General features: G+C 36.2%; 2 long non-coding RNA genes and 1 pseudogene across 2 annotated transcripts in view; 1 reads left to right on the top strand and 2 right to left on the bottom strand.

The window, feature by feature from the left end:
• Positions 1 to 10755, top strand: part of LOC140049363 (uncharacterized) — a 423758-nt gene extending 413003 nt beyond the window's left edge. The window contains exons 2-3 of the long non-coding RNA XR_011845237.1: positions 10514 to 10666; positions 10722 to 10755. This is a non-coding gene — a long non-coding RNA (uncharacterized lncRNA). The remainder of the gene's footprint in view (positions 1 to 10513; positions 10667 to 10721) is intronic.
• Positions 1 to 16918, bottom strand: part of LOC140049362 (uncharacterized) — a 250627-nt gene extending 233709 nt beyond the window's left edge. The window contains exon 1 of the long non-coding RNA XR_011845235.1: positions 16861 to 16918. This is a non-coding gene — a long non-coding RNA (uncharacterized lncRNA). The remainder of the gene's footprint in view (positions 1 to 16860) is intronic.
• Positions 16919 to 20793: 3875 nt separating this feature from the next.
• On the bottom strand, positions 20794 to 21675 carry LOC140049726 (uncharacterized; annotated as a pseudogene).
• Positions 21676 to 22398: the final 723 nt, after the last annotated feature.

A 22398-nucleotide genomic window follows, 5' to 3' on the forward strand; every position in this document is an offset into this window, starting at 1 on the left:
TGTTTGTATATTTGCAGGGTTTTTTCCTTTCTTCGTTCTCTTTATTTTCTGAGTGACGTTGAGTTGTACACAATAAATGGTCTGATAACGGCAATCAACAACTTGTTGTCTTTCTGTTGGTCTTGATATTGCATTCATTTGAGCCAAGCCTCGCACGCTTGATACCCGGGGAGAAAACTTCCAAATCAATCCGGGCATGGTCTCACGTACCACGACAAATTGGCGTCACGGACAGGATCGCAATTCAAGAATGACGTTTAGCGGCAGATGATGGTGATTAGCGGGTATATTCTTTGGAGTGACCAGTGATTGGAAAGCCCTGGATCAACTGTCGGTGAATCCGAGATACAGATAAGATGTATACATATTGAACTATCATTAATTGATGTATTTTCTTTATGTTAATTATATAGATTTCTATATACTGTATGGGATTTATTGATCACTGTAGATTGATGTATTGTATTTACGCAATTATTGATTTATAATAATAATTGACATTGATATAACGTAAGTGATATTGTAGTTTGAATGCAGTAGCCGATTATTTAGAGGATTTGCCTAGTGATGTTATGGTGAACTTGTGTTATATAACGTGTAATAATATTGTTAAACGATAGTCTGTTTAAAGCATATTGCGATAATTAAATGTTGATATATGCTACTTTACTATTGTAACTATAATTACAGAACGTTAGTGAGATTGTTATATGCTGTTTAAAATCCATAGTGAAATATTAATATCCAATATATTATATGCTACCTTCGTAAATAATTCATTAGTGAAAGTCACATTTTCTCGTTATGGCAACTGGTGGTGGTCAAAGCGCGGCCCCGCCTAAGAAACAGACTGCGCAAGGGGGTGGTAGTGCTGCGAAGACAACTGATGTTAGTGAAATGATATCCGCTCTTACCAATGCTTTCAAGGGTTTGTCCACTCAAAAATCTCCTCCACCTGTTAAATTATCCAAGTTTTTTGGTACACCTAAACTTCCTGGGCAGAGTTCTTTAAGGGATTGGCTTATTGATTTCGAAGCTTATTGTGACCATTATTCTTTAACAGATTGGAAAAAATATGATACTTTGATAAGTCATCTTGGTGGCAAGGCAAAGGATGAAGTCCGGTGTCAGATGATGGTGTCCGGTAACAGTAAAGATGCTAAGCGTGCTATTGGTATATTAAAATTTATGTTTGGTCCAGAAGAAACTGTTTCAGGATATAGTTCTTCTTTTTATTCTAGGCGTCAGTTAGAGGGAGAATCAATAGCTGATTATAGTCTAGAGTTACTCAAACTATACACACAGTTGGTTGAGGCATCAGATAGGAATGAGCAGGCAGCCTTAAAACACCTCCAGGATACTACTTTGAAGCAGAGATTAGTAGAAGGGGTCAGAGACCATGAGGTTAAAAGAGAATTAAAGCGAATTGAGTTGGCGTTCAGAGGGAAGACCTTTCTTGAAATGAGGGAGGAGGTTGTAGAATTGTTTAAAGGGGAACGAGTAAATACTAAACCAAAAATTCACGGGGTAGAGTGTGTAGATTACGGTCTGACTGAGATGAAACAAGAATTGCAATCTTTTCTTAAGCAGCAAATCAATGAGACCATTGATAACAAATTCGGTGCATTATTGCAATCTCAACGTCCTAAATTCCATTCAGATGTTCGTTCTAATATTTCTCGTAGATGTTTCAATTGTGGTAACGAAGGTCATAGTAGAAACCAATGTAGTGTCCCTCCTGGTTTGTGTTGGACTTGTAAAAATCCAGGTCATTTTGCGTATGCTTGTCCTAGTAAGTATAGTAGAAACCAAAATGTCAATTATAACTCATCTATTAATCCTTCTCAACAGAGTGTTGTTCCGCAATCGTCATCAGGTATCCAGAGTAAGGATACACAGATATGTCACGATGTCCGTGCCCCTGTTGCAAGTGCAGATACAAATATTTCTAATGCTATACCTAATTCACATGTTCAAAATACCGTGTTATTCGAGAAATTAGTTGCTAGAAGTCCTTGTACTACTATGAGTGTTGGTTCCGCTGAACTTGGGTGTATTTTAGACACCGGAGCTGAGGCATCAATTATTCCATCATCCATATACCATAACATACTAAAGCCTGAATGTGGTGAACTGGGTAGTGTTGGTGGGTTGTTCATGAATGTTATTGGGGTCTGTGGGGTTGAGGTACCCATAGAAGGGTACATTGAAATTCCCGTTGTGATTGCTGATCAGCAACTTAAGGGTAGTTTTCTGGTTGTCTCCGACATCGCCGTTAAGAATAAGCAAGTAAATTATCCGATTCTTATTGGATGTAATATTTTACGCCAGTTGCATGGTTTCAGTGGTCTACATGAGTTGCGACAACTGGTAGATGAGCATCCTTCGGCGCCCGAAATAAGTAGATCTGAAGTAATGTTGAGAATCGATGAAGACGAGTCCAACGTTCTTGTCCCATTAAAACACATAAATATAGTTGTTCCTTTCCAATCTTTAAATGAATCTATTAAACCTAATGTAAATGTTGGTTCTCATGCTAACTGTGACTCTTTTACTACTTTGAACAGGGAATCGTCGGATGTTGGAGCAGATAGAAGTATCAACTCAGAACCAGATATTGCTTTAGATTTACCTCCTGGGATAATGTTGAATGGTTTGGATCTTCGTGTGGAAAAATTTGATTGTGATTTGGACGATGTTTTGCAACATGGTGTGGTTTCTCTGGATGGAGATGGTGAAGGGTCTGAACATCATTACAACAATGATAGTGGTTCTAGTTCTGAGTCGGATGATGATATACCCGGTGTTATTGTTAGTTGTGACCTGCCTCCAGTATTGAGTGATAGTGAGCCAATAGTTCCTCTTAGAAGGTCTACTCGTAGTACCCAAGGAACTCATAGTAACCCTTTTCGTTTACCTAAATCTGTTTTGGAACAATACCTGGTGTTATGTGCCTTGTTACATTTGCTGGTTAACTTCTCCTCTTTATTTTCGTTTGTATCTCCTTTTGGGGACAAAAGGATCTCAAGCGGGGAAGGTGTAGTGAATCTATATTTTTTTGTATTTTTTATGTTTCTTCTCTTTTATAGGTTCTCCTTTTGGGGACAAAAGGATTTTAAGCGGGGAACATGTCATGGATCAGTTGTTGTTCGTGTGCGTTCTGCGTATTTGCATATAAGTGTCTTGCTGCTAGTTGTTTTGCGAGCATTGTGTTTGGCGCATTTGCATATAGGTGATGTTTTGGTTAACTACCTGGTTTTTCTGTCTGCGCGTCAGAAAAGCTTTTGTTGCAAACACAGGAAGATGTGATTTTTGTTACCGTGTTGTATATATATATTATTAAGCCGTTGTTGAAGTTACCATTGTAAGTAGTAAAAAGAATTATATTGCATGATAGACGGATCATTGTCTGTTAATTTATTATACTAAATTGCATGCATACAACTTAAATAAAGCAAATAATGTTCTCAAATCTTTACTTCAATTTATAGAGAAATGGTTGATTGCTGTACGATCTTTCGTTCTTAGTTAGTAAATACATCATTCAAGTTGATTCAGGTATTAATCATTTGTAATGACGTTTAATTGATTGTATTGTTCTGAATGATAACCAGTTTGTACACAGTGTGTTTAAGTATAGTGGTAATACAGTGGTAAAGTGAAGTGAAGTTATAAACTGACTGTTATTGAAATTATGTTTGTATATTTGCAGGGTTTTTTCCTTTCTTCGTTCTCTTTATTTTCTGAGTGACGTTGAGTTGTACACAATAAATGGTCTGATAACGGCAATCAACAACTTGTTGTCTTTCTGTTGGTCTTGATATTGCATTCATTTGAGCCAAGCCTCGCACGCTTGATACCCGGGGAGAAAACTTCCAAATCAATCCGGGCATGGTCTCACGTACCACGACAGTAATATTGCTACCAAATGGAAGACCGAAAAAAATATGGATGGCAAACATCAAAAAGTAAACAGAACTTTTCACATGCGGACCTATACATGCTCATGCATACAGAGTGGCAAAAATACAACTGATACGCGCAATGTCTAATGATGATTAGCGTTTAAGATGAATATTGCTAGCTTTGCACAGATGAGTAACATAAAGAATTAAAATTTTTTATTACAGTATTTATGAATATTGTTTTCAACAACATTACATAAAATTAACTTTCTTATTGTATTCTTTTTCCTTTAAAAATAAACCTTAACAGGCAGTTATTTCAACAACATACAATAAACCTTAACAGGCAGTTATTTCAACAACATACAATACACCTTAACAGGCAGTTATTTCAACAACATACAATAAACCTTAACAGGCAGTTATTTCAGCAACATACAATAAACCTTAACAGGCAGTTATTTCAGCAACATACAATAAACCTTAACAGGCAGTTATTTCAACAACATACAATAAACCTTAACAGGCAGTTATTTCAGCAACATACAATAAACCTTAACAGGCAGTTATTTCAGCAACATACAATAAACCTTAACAGGCAGTTATTTCAACAACATACAATAAACCTTAACAGGCAGTTATTTCAACAACATACAATAAACCTTAACAGGCAGTTATTTCAGCAACATACAATAAACCTTAACAGGCAGTTATTTCAGCAACATACAATAAACCTTAACAGGCAGTTATTTCAACAACATACAATAAACCTTAACAGGCAGTTATTTCAACAACATACAATAAACCTTAACAGGCAGTTATTTCAACAACATACAATAAACCTTAACAGGCAGTTATTTCAACAACATACAATTTAACCTGCATTAAAATGCTTATGTCTGGCAAAACTACTATTATTAACATTACATAAATTTAAACTTTCTTATCTTATAATACCTTTCAAAATTAACCTCAAAAGGCAGTTAGCTCATTTTACTTATTTACAACACCACAACATTAATGTAACCTGCATTAAAATGTTGTCACAATGCATACTTGTACATTTAATTATTCTTCATCTTTTCTCTGTTCCGCCTGGATTGTGTCTTGGATCTAGGGGGCTCTTCATCCCATACACTGACCGTTTCTTTCTATTAAATTCAGCGTGAATTAATTCACCTCCCTGCTCGGCTAGTAAGCCGATACCAACTTTCCATTCCCTCATGAACTGGATACAATGATGTTCTAACATGTGTAGCTTTGGCTGGACTACTCTAGGAGCAACTCTCATGTACTCTTTTGAAAAAAGTTTGATAGCACTTTCTGTGGGAAAAAAGCATATTGTAACATATATGGTAACCTGCATGATATCTCTTCGTCAGTTATAGATCGTGTATGATTGATAGCAGTGTGCACTTTACTAAAGGTTGAAAACACTGGCGTAAAAGAATCTTGGATTTTCTTGAATTTTACTTCAAGGAGCTGTTTGCAATTTTCTGGGCACTGGTGCATTTGTTGTTTGAGTGTTCAACACCATCAAATAGCTTGTCAATTATATTTGACTGAAAAAAAAACAAATATATAAAGGTATATAAAACTTTTTAGTTATTCTGCATCCTTTTTTTTAAATTAAATGCAGCTGGGTACATTGTGTGGGATTGCACTATTCAATATTTTCTATGAACGTGGTTGCCCACAAAACTTTTGCCGTGGTACTGTTGGCTAGGGATTTTGTTTTGTCTGAAATTTCAGGTCTTGGTTTAATGATGTTTCCTTTAAATTTAGACAGAATAATTTTCTTTGTAAATTCTATTATTTTTTTAGTGTGTACGGTAATTTAATAAAAATGAAACATACCAAATCCATGACTTCTTGTTTTCTCAGATTTATTTTTGCACCAAGTTCAGCTATTTCTTGAGGATTTGCTTTTTGTCCAACAAGTGCATAGAAGAGGCTATGTGCTGCACATTCTACTACCTTACGATAAAAATCTGCTAGATTTTCCTCCACATTTTCAAAGATAATTCCAATAATTAATTATTTTTTCAAGGTGGAGGAAAAAGTTTTAAATAAAAAGGAAATTAACATTTACTGATTGTGTATTTCAATCTCGAGCAAATCGTACATTTTCTTGAAAAGCCCGAGAGAAATATGCAGTGCTGGAATTGATACCTGGAAATATACATTAATTAAAGAGGTATGAAAATATTATTAAGCCTGGTTTCCAGTCGACGTAAGAAATTAGAATTTCTTACGACCGCGTCGTTTTTACATTGGAAATTGAAAATCGACAGGAAACCGGTTGAAAAAAGCTAAATGTCAAAACGACGACGTAACGCAAGTAGAAATCGTCGTAGTACAAGTGTTTGACTGAAGCTTCCGTCTGTTACGTCGATATTCGACAGGAAACCGGTGAATTTCTGGATGAATATGCCTTACGATGCGATTTTATACCCTTCCGCTTACGCAAGTTGACTTGAAGTCAACTTTCGTAAGCGTAAGCGCAATGATCGTAAGAACCAGCCAATCAATGACGAGGATTATGTGACGTTGGCAAGAAGGTCAAAACTTTGAAAGGTGATAGAAAGTAGAAAGTACCGTATATAAGAATTGTTGACAATAAAATGTTAGAGAACATCATCAGCATCATCAGGATAACAATACGTTCACCTGGCATAGTTTGCGTTCAAAAGCAGGTGGGGAAAAGTTACGTAATGATTTTGTTTTAATTGTATGATGAAGGTAGGTTGGGTAATAAATTAATATTCACCGTAGTGTTTGCTTGAATCTAAACACAATTTATAGGCATATGATAATTCATTTGATAATGAAAATAAATAATTATTAGCCTACATCATTTGAATTAGGCCTATCTATTTATAAAAAAGGAAATAAAAACCTGGTAAAAAAATCCAATAGATGAACTGTATATGTAAATAACATCGTGGGCAAATCATAATTCAACGTTCAAAAAAAGATCATCATCATTCAGTGGCGGATCTAGCGGGGGGCGTGTGGGGCGTACGCCCCCCCCCTATTTTTTAAAGATTTTTTTTTTTTTTTTTTAAATTAAATAGATTTTAAAAACACGTATCGTTTCGACGGTCATTTTCATAGTGAAAATAGTACGTCTGAGCACATCGTCAGCTTGATCGCATTTCACCAAGCATGTACGTCGACATCCTTTGTGTACTATCAATCTCTAGCGTTACCAACGATCATTCACAGTTAAGTGTAAAACTAAAAGGAGCAAGTTGATAAAAGCCACGTGGTGAGCTTTTTTGCGTTTTACTAAGCAGGTCGGCATCCTTTGTGATCGTCACTCCCGTTGTAGAGTAGCGGTACGTACCTCTGACGATCAATAGAGTTTATGAAGTCACATGGTCAGTGCTACACTACGCGCCCATTTATTAAATACAATAAAAACAAAGGCTAGGACTGTAGTCCCTATGAAAATTATCCCGTTAGGCCTATATTTTATTAAAACATATTACTATTAAAATATTAACAATGTTGCATGCAGCATTTCATGACCCTTGTAGTGTTTTATTTGCTTTTCCGTCGATGAGTCTCATAAACAAATCGCGATGACAAAAGGGGTGTTTTGTTTTTTTCAAATCACTAAATATAATGTAATGATGATCGAGCCGGACCGCTAATTTTTAAACGATCGTTTAAACCAGGTCGTTGAATATGCCGTGATTTTAATTGTCAAAAACATGATCGTCAGTCGATGGCTCGGAGTTTCGATAAATCTCGCGTCGCATGTGTTGCGTGGTGGAAAACACTCTCAGCAAGTTTGCTTCATTAATATGCATGAGACTCTGTGACCACCCCCTTTAACGTGACGTCATTTTACTTTAGCTGCATGGATGATGGATGCGAAGAAGTAGACGTCACCGCGATCGACCCGGCGCGCGTGTAAGAAAATAATACCGGCCTAGGCTAGGACAAGTTTATGCTTATATAAAAGCTGAAAAACATCGTCGCGTTGTAAAAATTTAGATGTAAAGTACAGGCAAGTTGTTAGCTTGCTTTGGTACCCTAGGTAAGTATCAGCTGCATGTTCCACATGTCGTAATTTGCGAGCTTTAGAGTGTTTGGTAAATGACATTATGAATTGTTTGTAAATCGTTTTAAACGACTTACAATGCGCTAGAACGCCAAAATTTCCACCCCGACCGGGGGCCCTTGGCGGCCCCCTGGCCCCCAGCCAATGTTTGCTCGCTTCGCTCGCAAACCTGCGCCCCCCCCTATTTCAAAATCCTGGATCCGCCCCTGATCATTATCAGGAATAAAAAAAATAATTCCAAAAGGAGGCAAAAAGCAGGGTGGTGCGCGTTTCTGCATCCTTTTTTGAGGACTTCATTTCACAAGATGCCTTCATCTACAGAAGTCCGTGTGTTTGACGCTATTCAAGCTTATCTTTGTCTATGACAAAAATACCAAAGAATACAAAAGTGGAAAACGGGAACAAAAAAATGCGTGGGAAGCTGTTTCTAAAGATGTTAACGTCGCAGTAGAAGAGTGCCAATTTTTAACACTCGAAGAACAGCATTTTCCAGGTAGAGTGTAAGGCCGAGGCTAGGCCTACTAGGCTAGGCCCTTATTATTATTATTATTATTATAATCATAATTATAGTTATTATAATAATCGTTATTATTATTATTGTAATAATAATTATAATTATTACTTTTGTAGACATCTAAAGAAGGTTAGGGCTAGTGTCCGTAGTGGTGCAGGCAGGGATGACATCCTCCCAATTGGCCATGAGTGGGAACACATGAGATGGTTGATTAAACATATAAATCATAGGAAGACACTAGAGTCCGAAGAAATGTCAATTTCATTAACCGAGTCAGAAGCTTCATCTGAATGCATACGGCTTTTTTCCGAAACTCAACAAGTAGTCCAGATCCCTATGTATTTTCGTGTGCAGATCATGGGGAAAGTGTAAACATTGTGTTTTATGAATATTTGAATCATGCTGGTTATAAAAACCCATGTTGTCAAATTTCTAAAATTCATCTTTGACCTCTGACCTCAATTTGAATGTTTTGACCCATTGAAAACAAAATGGTCATATCTTTGCAACGCTTATTTTAAATGAAATAATGTTAGTGTCAAATTATTTGGGAGATACATATTAATATTCGTTCTAATGGAAAAGTTTGTCCAAAAATGGCCGGAAGTATGATTTTTGGCATTTTTTACCTTTGACCTACATATCATATAACTCCGTAACTAACAGTTGGACAAACTTTAAATAGGGCTCAAATTAATCTGAAGATATATATTTCTATTCAGTCTAATAAGAACTTTTTCGAGAAAATGACCCAAAATCTTCTTATTGACCTTTGACCTGTACAGGTAGTACACATTCCTACAGTCTTAAAAACTATTTTCAAATTATTATGGCTAAAACTTAATTTAACTTTGTTTTAAAGATTATTTACAGTAACCTGTAATTTACATACCACTTTTATAATGTACTAGGTCAGTTTCTGAAAAAAAATGAGAAAAATATTTTGATAGCTTGATATTTTTGTTGAGGTTATCTTTTTGGTTTAATAAAAGCTATCTAGCAGATATTAATACACAAAATTCATATTTTATTGGATAGATATTATGATTATCTTTCCAATAAAATATGCTGTTTGTGTAAGAATATCTGTACAAGATTGTTGTACTGAACTAAAAACATGGATTTTTAGCACAAAATCAAAATCTTTTTTCGCGTGTACCATGTAAAAACCCTTAAGAAAAATATCAAGCTATAAAAATATTTTTTTCATTTTATCTCAGAAACTTACTTAGTATGTGGTAGAAGGGGTATGTGAGTTACACTTCACTGACAACAAATCTTTTAAAAAGTTAAAACATAAGGCAATTGTTGACCACCCACAACCGATGGTGGTGGCAGCTTTAGCGTTCCAAAATCAGCTCTTTTGAAAAATGATGACGCACCAAAAATAGCGGCATCATTGTCCCGCCCATATGAGACAATACTTGTCCATACAAATGAGTAACTGGCATCACAAATTGCCATTAATACTGTACTATGAAAGCCTTTATAGTTATAGTACATCGAGCCGCCAAATTTGGGACACTCGATAGCAATGTGCTTACCGTCTACTGCACCAATCGCATGAGGAACATTCCAATCATTTTCAAATGGTTCTGCAATTGCCATCCATTCACTCTCACTTGATGGTAGCCTTAGGTATTTCTTATTTAAAGCTGTCCAAATGGAATCACAAACTTCCCGGATTATGTTAGAAACTGTTGCACGACCAACCCGAAAGTTAAATGTTTGTGATGCCATCGAGTCACCCGTAGCCAGATAACGCAAAGTTATCACAAGCCTTTCTTCTGCTGAAATTGCAGTACGACCTCTTTCTTGTCTTATCTTTAGATAGGGCTCAACCGCAGACAGAAGATGACTAAATCTTTCCGGCGTCATCCTTAAATACCTGAAGACAAACAAAATTATAAATAACAAAAAATAACATTTTACATTGACATTACTACAAAACATAGTTTGTACCAACACTACATACTTTTAAGGCTTAAAAATAAAAAAAAACATTATTTATTGTCATTTTAGGAGAAGGTACTGAGTTGCAAAATGAAACAGAAGAAGCCGACTTATTGGGTAATGTCTCGGACGACTTGGAAGGGGCTTTTGCAGGATATGAAGGAAGTCTGGAAGAAGAAGGTTCAGCAGATGCTGCCCAAATAAAAGCTGATGTTACAAGAGGTAAATATTCAATCATGATAGTTAACAATATAATACAAAGTGTTTTTCTTTTTAGTAGTCAAGAGGACAGTCGAAAGACCGAACCGTAAGTATTTAAATCATTACTATACATCAATATTGGTAATTTACTATTGTACTAAAAAGTTGTGTGTTGATAATAATCATGAATTTGCAAAAGCATACCTATTTTTTGTTGTTGAATAAACAGTGCTAGAAGAGTGTGTGTGACCTTATAGATCTGATTAAGGGAAGCGGAGAAGAAGATGAAGCCGATACATTCGGCACGATGGTAGCAAAGAAAATGCGAAGAGTAAACGAGGAAGACAAGGAAGATATGGAACTACAAATTATGCAATTGTTCTGTGACTATTTTAAGAAGTAATAACAGAATTGATTTGCCAAATGTCAAAGTTAATTCATGATTATAAATGTATTATTTGTGATTATGTATTCAATCTTCTTTGGCAATAAATGCACTTTGTTTGGGATATTTTATTTAGACTACAATTGTTCATTGTGTACTGCATGCACTATTTAATAAATTTAGATTTTAATTTTTCAACATAATAATAACAGTAGGAGTAATACATACTTCCTATCCGTTTAGTATATTATAACTATAAATGCAAATTACAATTAAACATCTAGGCCTAGGCCTAAAAAGATATTCTTAAATAATGTATGGTACTGCCCAAACTCTATTCTTTCTTTTAGCACTTTCCTTTCTTTCTTTCTTCTTTGGGTCACTGCCATGGTCAAGAAAACTTTTGTAATCCCTGTTTTCTATCAGAACAATAGTCCATATATTCTGCAAAGAAAGTCATAGTCTCCGAAGAAAAAGTCTGATGTTGTGAGTTCTGAAATTAGATTTTTTTAAATGTTCTAAATAAATAATCTACTTAAATACTTATCTCTTAGCATATTAACAGTACACAATATTCCGGTTAATTTAGATTGTTTTATATTTATAATTCCTTATGTTATAGCTGTACATACAATTGTTAATAAATGTAACCATTGATATTTCTTATTACTAATTGATAGTTTGTGTTTGTTTTTTCTAAAAAAATAAATTTAAGCATAATCTTACGCTTTGTTTAGAATATAGAATATGTTTAAGTTTTAGTGGTACTGTACTGTATGTATAATAAAAATGCAGATCACTGGGTACAGTACTAACCGGCTACAAAGAAACCATATTGCGTGTACATGGAAGTGAGAACTTCGCTAATGGCTTAAACAACTTTTTCTGTCGTTTTGAATCCGAGATATTAGTTACCAAAAATGAAAATGAAGACACAGAAATCCGCGAAAATGAGACTTCATTAGTAAACAATGCAGTCATAAATGTAGTTGATGTGCGTAACTAATGTATTTGCCAAAGTAAAGCCTGGTAAAAGTACTGGCCCTGATGGAATTGGAAATCGTGCTATTAAATACTGCAACCAAGAGTTGGCACCGATATATACCAAACTTTTTAATGAGAGTTTAGCAAGTGGTACAGTGCCCAATCAATGGAAAACGGCCTGTATCTCACCTATTCCTAAGATAAAAAATCCCAAGGAACTTAATGACTATATGCCAATAGCTATCACATCCAATGTTGGTAAATGCCTAGAAAAGATTGTACTTAGGCAGTTGCTTGATCAGACCAAATTGTTTCTCGATCCTCTCCAATTTGCCTATCAGAGTAATAGAAGTGTTGAAGATGCTGTGCTCTTCCACTTACATAATATTTACCAACATTTAGATGTGCCTAAATCATATGTAAGATGTTTGTATATAGATTTTTCTAGTGCTTTTAATACCGTTGAACCTGGTTCATTAGTACGCAAACTTAAAGAAATGAACGTAAACGACACATTGACTTCTTGGATATATAATTTCTTAACAAAAAGGTTCCAGTATGTTAAACTAAACGGTATTTTATCTGATAAAAGAACTGTTAGCATTGGCACGCCACAAGGGTCTGTTATCTCCCCAATGTTGTTTTCACTGTTCACCAGCAGTTTCAGAGCCAATTCAAATGAATGTTGTATAGTAAAATATGCAGATGACACAGTCATCACTGGATACATTACTGGCAATGATGAAACAAGCTATAGACAACTAGGATGTGATTTTTATCACTGGTGCTGCAATAACAACCTGAAACTAAACATAAAGAAAACAAAAGAAATGCAAATTGATTTTAGGAAAATTAAAGAACCCTTAGAACCTCTGATTATAAATGAAAATGAGATTGAAGTAGTAAATGAGTACAAATATCTGGGTTGTATAATTGACAATAAGCTAAATTGGATAAATAATGTAAATAAAGCCACATGCAAAGCCAACCAAAGGATGTTTATTTTAAGAAAAAAAAAAAAAAAAAAATTAAACTTAATCGAATAGGAAATAGAGCAATTAGACTAGTAGGAGAGCACTTACCTGATGTTGAATCCTTGTATAAAGAAAATTTGTTAAAAAAAGTAAAAAGTATCATTTCTGTTTTTTAAATGGACAATAAAGTATATATGACTATGACTATGACTATGACTAAAAGCCAATCAGCAATGTGTCGTAAGGATAACCATGAATGGATAAAAAATTGTATACATACATTTCATATTGATTTAAATATTCATAAATCAGTTTCTTAATTTGGGCGAGTCTGACGACTGCAACCTCTTCCAATGACAGCCCACCAATTGACGTAGCTCCCTCCCTCTTTACAAATATATACTCGGTCGGTTGATTTAACTAAACAGCCATCAACAATTTTGTCTTGGCATATTCTCATCTGGCGTTCTGATGCTAGTAAGCCTGGACAAAACCTAAAAAGAAAATAAATAATTCAACTGCATAATAATTTTCATAGTGATCAGTGTGTTTTATTAGTTCTGCAGTGGTTTATAAATCAATAATTTTCAATTCGTTATGGATTATGAGAATTCACTAATTAAAACTTCAATTACCTTCGTAATGCCCGCTGCTGACTCCAATTTATTTTGCAGCCGCTCATGATACCAAGGCACCTTGTTGCATCCATTTTTTGACTATTAGTATCTGGTGCAGCAACATTCACTTTGGTGGCTTGCGAAGCGGTAACCATGTTTAGTGGCTTCAAAATTGAAAATGTTTAAAATTAATTACAAGCAGAAAATAATATTTAAGCCTCACAAAATAATGACTAATCAGATGATTTTAAAGGAAAATTATTTTATTATTATATAATATTAATAATCGGATTTGGAATCTTACCCGTCCTTGAGTTTTCAAAGTTATTTTCCCTTCAGTCACATCTTGATGAACTAGCTTATGTGGCCAGATTTAATATCAAGAGATAATATTTTGTTGCAAATTAGGCATTCATACATTTTATCACAATCGTTTAAGATTTTGAACTGCCAACTGATTGTGGCTAGCGGCAGAGGAACTGAAGTAAAATTACCGCTTTGTGCCTCTTTGAAAATTTTGTTTCTGTTTTCGCCCTGGTACTAGTTGATTTCTGTATAAAAAACATGGTAAACATCTTTCCTCATGTGGCTGATAATGAAACGGCGAAAGAGAATGCCCTTTATAAAATCTTGAATGACAAGTGGAACAAAGTGTACCTCTCATCTTTTTCTTTCATTTTTTTTTCACAATCAAAACAAATAGAGGACAGTGCCTTATCATGAAACTCCATCTGTGGGAAGAGCCTTATCATGAAACTTCATCTGTGAAAAGCTTAAAGCTAGGCCGCCAGAAAGGCCACGCTCGTCGCGGGCCTCGTCTGCGCCTGCATACCCGGTGATCGGCTAATTTTTCAAAAAAGGCTGTTGTATTACGATAATTTATAAGATATTGAACCAACACCTTTTAACAAAACTATGTTAAATATTACCAATTAGTATTAATGGTTTACAGAAAATAAGTATATCTTTTAAAAAATAACGATGTAAACACAATCGGTGAAGTTAGACGGTGTATTTTTAACTTTTGTTTGTTTACAATATAGACTACGCTGTTCGCTGCTACTTCCGGGTAAATTAACCGACTTTTATATTCGATAAGTCGTCTTAGTAATTGTTTTTTTATCATTATGCTGTAATGAAATCGTAAAAAATCTGGTTTCAAACCAGCAAATACTAGGCCTAACCTTAATTGATAACTTGATTGAAAACACGTTAAATTGACTACAAATGATACTTGTAATGTATATTTTTGACGTTCGCGAAAGTTTCATAACCTCTCGCGAACGAATTTTCAATCTTGCGCGGTTCAGAAAAAGTCGTCTGCTAACATTGAGGGCACTTGACTTTTTCTAAAATATTATAGGTTGAAACAGCTGTGTTGCGCATGTCGACTATTCGCATGCGGGTTGAATATACAACGTAATGTTATTTCAATGTCAATTTTTTTTTTTACATTTAAATGACAACGAAAGAAACATGAACATAATTCTTTATTGAAGCAGGCCATGCAGGCCGTGCTCGCTGCTTGATACATCACAGTGAGTTCTGTGTGTAGGTCCACGTATTTGTACAAAATCAACACAAACCAGTATTAGTATTTTGCGAGCGAAGCGAGCAACCATGGGCTGGGGGCCTGGGGGCCGCCAAGGGCCCCCGGTCGGGGTCCAGAGGGCGAAGCGCCCTGGAAGCTTTGGCGGTCTAGGGCAATCTAGATCATTTGAATCGGTTTACGCACACACAAATATGACAATGTTAACACTAATAAACTGCAACAAAGAAAACAAAAAACAACTCTCATTTTCATTACAGAACATTTTTATATTCCAGGCTGCAACAGATAGCCTACAAACACTTTTTTTTTGCTTGTTTGTTGATTTGTGTAGAGAGGCTGTAACCGTAAGGTTAGAGTCCATACACTGTGCAAGTCCAAGAAGCTATCTTGGCTCCGTGTGTATGTGAGACGCTTCATACCCATCCGTATTATACGCATTACACTAACGTATTTATCGCCTGTACATACAATATTTTGTTTAAAAATATACCTATTTTGTCGAATGTAGAGAATAGTATAGGTGATAGCTTATACATAATTCTAATAACTAACTTCTAAATTAGTATTATACATTTGACGTTAGTTACTAAACAATAAGTGTGCATTTTGAAACATTCTTCTTGGCTTTTGGAGACAGAATTCGCGAATGACATTCTCTGTATTTATTTTCATGTTAAAGTGTATGTTCATGAGGCACAATCCCGAAAGCCGCTCATAAGACATGTGATTTCGCAAACAGGTTTTCGTTCTCCGTAAAGTCGAAAAACTACGCTCAGCTTCAGCAGACGTTACGGGCAGTACACATGCGATTAGAAGAAGTGCACGCACATTCGGGAACACATCAGGATCCGCTAATTTTACAATAGCTTCCGTTAATGTAGCAGGGAGCTCTTGTTGCTGCGAACACAGTCGCTTCCATCGCTGAAGCTCGGAATGAAGATGTTCGTGTCTTGGCAGATCATCGTACCAAAATTCAAGTTCTTTGAAGACTTCTTCAACATTACACTTAACAATAGACTCGGGTGCTACGCCAAATATTTTAAAGCATGGCCTGTTATTGGCAGAAAAACGGGGTTTTAACTCGGTTTGTAAATGATCAAGAAGTTGAATTGGTAATACTGCTCGGTAGTAATCTTCCACAGTGTCTCCAGGATGATTTGATCTGTGTTGTTGTCTCATTGTCGCTACTGATCTTGGTTTAACAACATTAGCACCAACTTTATCAGCTAGTTTTTCTGCTTCTACAAACCAACGGGAAAACTCACTTTCGATGTTGTCTCGTAACAACTGCAAGGTACTTTCGGCGTCCGATATAAGATTGGTTTCATGGAAAATATCCAATGACCGTTTCTGCAATTTTGTTGCAAGTGGCTTTACAATCTCAAGGACATATAGGACAGTAGTAAGTGTAATTATTGTTTTGAAATTTGTGTGACTATGATGTAATCCATTTTCCATGATTTTGTCCTCTTTACTCCATGCCCAACCACCCGTTAGTCGCTCATAAAGATGGCAGGCCCGTATCCAGGGGGGGTGCGTTGGGTGCAGACGCACCCCCCCCAAGTCCCAAAAGGTCCACTATTTCCTCGGTTGGTATTTTTTCTTGTCTTATTTAACTAAAGACAATATCATTGTATATATACAAAATTTACATTATCAATGGTATACAAACAAAAATATGCTAATATAAAATGAAAAAATACCGGTAATTAAATTACGGAATCTGAACTGACTACAAACTCGATGTAAAACATGCGCAGTCGATCATGTGATGACAAGCAATAGCTTAGCGCTTCATGTACGCGGTACGCGGTAAAGTGTTTGTTGCTGGAGAAATACAGACAACTTAACCGGCGGTAAAGACGTGTCTGGAAATACAGACACTCTATTGAATACGGCGCCTAAACAAGGGGGGAAGGCCAACTCAGACAGCGTCGTACGACGCTGTCTGAGTTGGCCTCATTATGAAAGCGTTAAGTTCTGGTGTCCAGCGTTCAACTAGCCCAAGCCACAACAGAGAGTCTTAAATCAGTCTTTAGAACGTCAAATAACGCAAATTTTGGACCCTGACCGGGCGCCCTTGGCGGCTCCCTGGCCCCCAGCCATTGTTGCTCGCTTAGCTCGCACCCCCCCCCCCCATTATAAATGCTGCATACGGGCCTGAATGGGGGTTTGTTATTGCATGAAGACAAGTATGGTGTTCAACCCATCTAGTTTTACATAAACCTTTCAATTTTTCAACCTTATTTTCTGGACGGTACACTTTCAGAATTTCAGTAAAAAATTCTTCTCGTTTTGGACTATTTCGTAAAACAAAAAGGTTTGATTAATCAAATCAACAAGATCTTTCACCTCCCTGTTCTTGCAGCTTGCAGCTATGGACAGATTTAAACTATGTGCATAACAGTGTGTGTACATCGCTTTTGGAGCAATTTTTCGAATTAAACCTTGAGTTCCTCTGGCGGCGGACATTACTGAAGCACCGTCATAAGCCTGACCACGCATATTTGCCGGATCTAACCCTGCATCTTTCACCATTTTTCAGAATACTGTCTGAGATAGCTACTGCAGTGACACGTTGCATCCCACAAAATTCTACAAAATCTTCATAAATTTTGCAGTTCTTGTCCACATATCTGACGTTCAAACTTATTACTTCATTGTTCGAGCAATCGGTCACCTCATCAGATATAATCGTGAACAAACCTGTCTCGGATTCCTTTATGGCACAAACAATATGTTCTTGTATCTGCTTTCCTATTATTGATATTAACTCGTTCTGAACTGACCATGATACGTACTGGGCATTTTTTTTCCCTTTCAACAAGTGCTCTTTGAGTATTTGATTGTGTTTTGCTTCTAAATTTACCAGTCCTTTGAAAACCCCCTTGTTAACCGTGTCATCAAAACCCGAATCCCTGTGGCCTCGCAGAGGTAATCCATAATGACCACAAAATATTACACAGTCAATAATGGACTCTAGGATCTTAATGTTGATTTTCTCATTTTCTCTGGCTTTCTCATCAATTATTGTTTCAATTTTCCTGCTAGGGTTCTTCAACATAGAGAGAAATAACGTCTTTATTTGCAAACAGTAGGCAGGTTAAACAATATCCACCACTCTTAGTCTTAGAAACACTGTACCTAAGCCATTTGAACTCTGAGAACCATGAATTCTGAAAATGTAAAACCTTGCGCTTCCCGTTTTTAGAAATACTTATTGGAGCCATTTCTGATGTCATACTTGCTTATACAAGTTTTCTCAATGGTAGTGTCGGTGTCAAAAGCAGTCAACTCTAGAAAAATAAATGCTTTGACTTAATATTATAATAACACTTGCAGTATAGTTTAAGATGCAACTTCTTAGACCCAACTAATTGCCTATATGAACACACTATAAACACTCTTCTAATGAGAACATATTAATTACCTAATTTACCATCTAAAATATCTTGATCAACGTTACTGGTAGACACTGAAGAATTTGCGTGAACATGTTCAACCGCCGTTGATTGAATGTCTGCATCTGAATCAGTCAATTCTAGAAACAAATTAAACTTGTTCTTCACTATTAATATTTAAAATTCTAATAATAAAAGGAAATTAGGATGCAATAATAATATCACTCAAGCAACACATGGTTTTACATGTGTTTCGAACATTTTCGAATCACGGTGCCAAGGCAAAGAGACTGCAATTACAGATGATGGGGTTAACTTAAACTTACTTGGTACTTTAAATTGATTGATGATTGGGAGAGAATTCGTAACTTCGCTATACAGATTATCCGCGTCTGATTGACTGAGAAAATGCGCCTAATTAGTCTAGGCGTGTATGCATCAATTAGTAGGCCTAGTAGTACTAGGCCTAGGGCCTACTTGTCAAATCTTGTCAAAATAATGCACTAGCTTCTAACACATACCTATAATATATAGCAGTGACATACCTTGCTTACGCCGGTATTTTGGCTTAAAAAATGTTGTCAATTTTGATTGTTGTTTGAAGAGGCAACAAACAGATCAACACGAAGTTATTTGCACAGCAACAACACAACGACATTACGTGACATGTGTAGCCTTGTGGACCACGTGTCATCTCAAAAGTTTTTTTTTTGGTTTTGAGTTGATGAAAGTCAGGCAAAATAACCTACAAAAAGCAACAATATAAAAAGAAAATGGAAATAGTGCGCAGCAGCATTGCTGCCATAAGTTGTTGGTGAATAAATAGCGAGCTTTCGTTGTAGTACGGAAGTAGCTCAGTACGGTAATTCGAAATGTGATCCACGCATGCGCAGAAATTTGAGACTCACCGTAGCGCTAAATTTGAGAACGGTAGTGAGATGAAATAGCGTCCTGTCTAAAACGAACATTCAGCTGTGTATTTTAATTATGGAGGACACGATGGAAGCAGTATCGTCAATAGGTAAAGCATTTTAATCAGTCGTTATTTTCACTCTATTTTATTTTATTCTATTTTAGCTCTAGATCAATGATGCCAAATATAAAATGAAAAAATTGGCTTAGAGATTCGGCCTAGCCTAGGGCAAACCAGTGCAGTGGCCTAATCGAACTAACTAGCCTAGGGCCTAGCTGCGATACCCTAGCTGCTGGCCTTTAGGCTATCCCTACACGGTCCTACAAATGGTGCACAAATAGGATGGTCTAGATACGTAGGACCCCCAGTCAAAGGATGACAGGAAATGACAAGTTCCATAATAAAAACTAACTAATCAAATTATCTTCTAGTAAACAATCCTGCTTTGCTTAAAACAAAGGAGTTGTTTATTAGATTCATAACAACTCCCTGCCAATGTAGCTAAAGGATTTATTTCATTGTCATAGATAAGCTTGTGTACATTTTATCTTGATTTTTTTAATTTTTTTAAACAGGCAGAAGAAATTAAGACAAAAAAGCAAAAGAGTACAAACCGGTAAGTTACTTGTTTTTTTTGTTAAGATACAGTAGTTGCCAGCATGTATAAAATATTACAAATTTATTTAATTTTTTTTAGTTGATATATTTACTTTTAAGATCTTTTTTGGATAATTCAATAGTGCTCACTTTTTTATTTTAATATATTAATTATTATTATTGTAAACTTTTTTTTTAATGCATAAAACATATAATATCATGTAATAATATATTCATTAGATTAAAAACTCCTACACTAAATTGATGAGAAAATATTACATTAAAAAACACTGTGATTTTATTATTTATTTCAGCATGATCTGGGACAACCAAAAGGATCAGATCCTAATAGGAGAAGTAATTTTGGCTAGACCTTTCCAGTCCAAGAAAGGCACAACTGAGCGGGGAAAGGCATGGCAGGCTGTTGCTGATGCAATGAAGGCCAGTGAATACAAAGTTGACAGGCGGGCAGTGCGAGATCGCATATCTAATTTGATGGATAAAGTGAAAGGACAAAATAACAAAGAAAAGGCAGCCAGTGGAATTGCAGTGGAGGAGACAGATGAGGAAAAGCAATTCATCCAAGAAGAGGACGATATAGAAATGTTACCAAAGGAAAGAGGAGATGAAGAGAAGAAAAGGTGTTTAAGAGTCTTCCGGGATTTTTATTTAAACTGGAACCATTTTATTTCCTTAAATCTATTAAAGTTTCTCTTGTATTACAGTTAGATGTTTATGAATGTATGAAAATATTCTTCCAGCGATGGCGGTTCAAGTTCAAAATAGGCAGATGTATTGTTCTTATACACACATGTATGTGCATTTGTAAGTATGTAAACAATGTACATTGCCAAATGCACTCAATTGCACTTTCTGAGACTTCTTATAGTCTTTAAATTCCAAATAGCCATTCAACACTATTTCTGACTTTGGACATTGCCGCGTTGAAGGCCACTTGTTCTGGTGTTATCCGTAACGTCGGGAAAGGTGCTTGCAATTGCGGGCGCAATGGGTACGCAGGATCACCATACATGCACAATACATTTCCCTGTGGATCATGTGACCTGGCCTCAAGCTCTGTCAACAGACCCGATTCACGAAGGAGAAATGCATCATGTCTCCTCCCTTCCACAAGTCCATATAGGTGAGCTATGAGGCCATTGGGAGCTCTCACTGACTGGAATTTCATGGCATGAATTCTTTTGTGACCATTATACTTGTTGATGCCGATTTGGTCAGCATATTGGCCTTACGGTTCCATCAACGAACCCCCAACAGTTCCTCAAAGCAGCACCCTTTGTGTGTGTTGCCTCAGCAAATTCCTGTAAATGTTGTGGGGATAACCATGGCTGATCCAAGGATGAGATTTGATGTCTATGAATGTCGAAGATGTAGTTGGTCATCCACTTAAACGCCAAGTAAAGCTGTGGTACTGAACGTCCATAGTCCTTGATAAGATCTCCATATCTCCAAGGATATGCATACCTTTGGAGTGTGATGCACAAAGCCTCAAGTCCATCAATTTTCGACTTATTCTCCAGAATTACAGTTGGTGGCACCCCCAAAGCATGTTTCAGCCGGTAGATATCATTTTTCTGGAATCTAAGGGAAATAATAATACACAGTATATTTTAAATCTCATAAAGGACAACCAATTGGCAACGCAATTGCTTTGATAAGGATAAAATACCTGGACTGTTAAGCTGCCTGAATCTGTGTGACAAAATTATGATGACAATGTTGATCAATTATTGGCAGTACATGAGATAAATGAAGAGAAATGATGCTTCAAAGATTCATGGCTTGCCCTATGAAACTAGCAGGGTTTAAAAGAAAACGCTGATCTAAAAATTTATTAATATGCGTCGCTCCAGCCGAATCAGAAAAACCGCAGCAGCTACTCTGTGATCCTAATTTTGAAGAGCTATCGAATCCTGATAAATATCCTGGTGACAAGAATGCTCTAACAGCTGACAGCTCCACGAAAATACTTCAATCAAAGTCTATTTTCAGACTGTATTCTATGATGTGTTAGCAATCCAAGGTGCATCCGCTGGGTGAGATTATGACTATGTTATTCGTATTGAATTTCAGGCTCGAGGGTCTCCCCATGTGCATACATTACTTTGGGTTAAAAATGCACCTAAACTTGGCTTGAACTCAGATGAGGAAATATGTCAGTTTAATGTCACTTGTGATGCTTCTGATGAAAACAATTCATTTGCAAATCTGGTGCAACGGGTGCAAACACATTCACATTCTTCTTACTGTCGGAAAAAGGGTTCGTGTCGTTTTAACTTCCCACAAGCTCCTAGTTTGCAGACAGTTGT

This window comes from Antedon mediterranea, chromosome 5 (assembly GCF_964355755.1).
Source record: "Antedon mediterranea chromosome 5, ecAntMedi1.1, whole genome shotgun sequence".
Taxonomy (NCBI): domain Eukaryota; kingdom Metazoa; phylum Echinodermata; class Crinoidea; order Comatulida; family Antedonidae; genus Antedon; species Antedon mediterranea.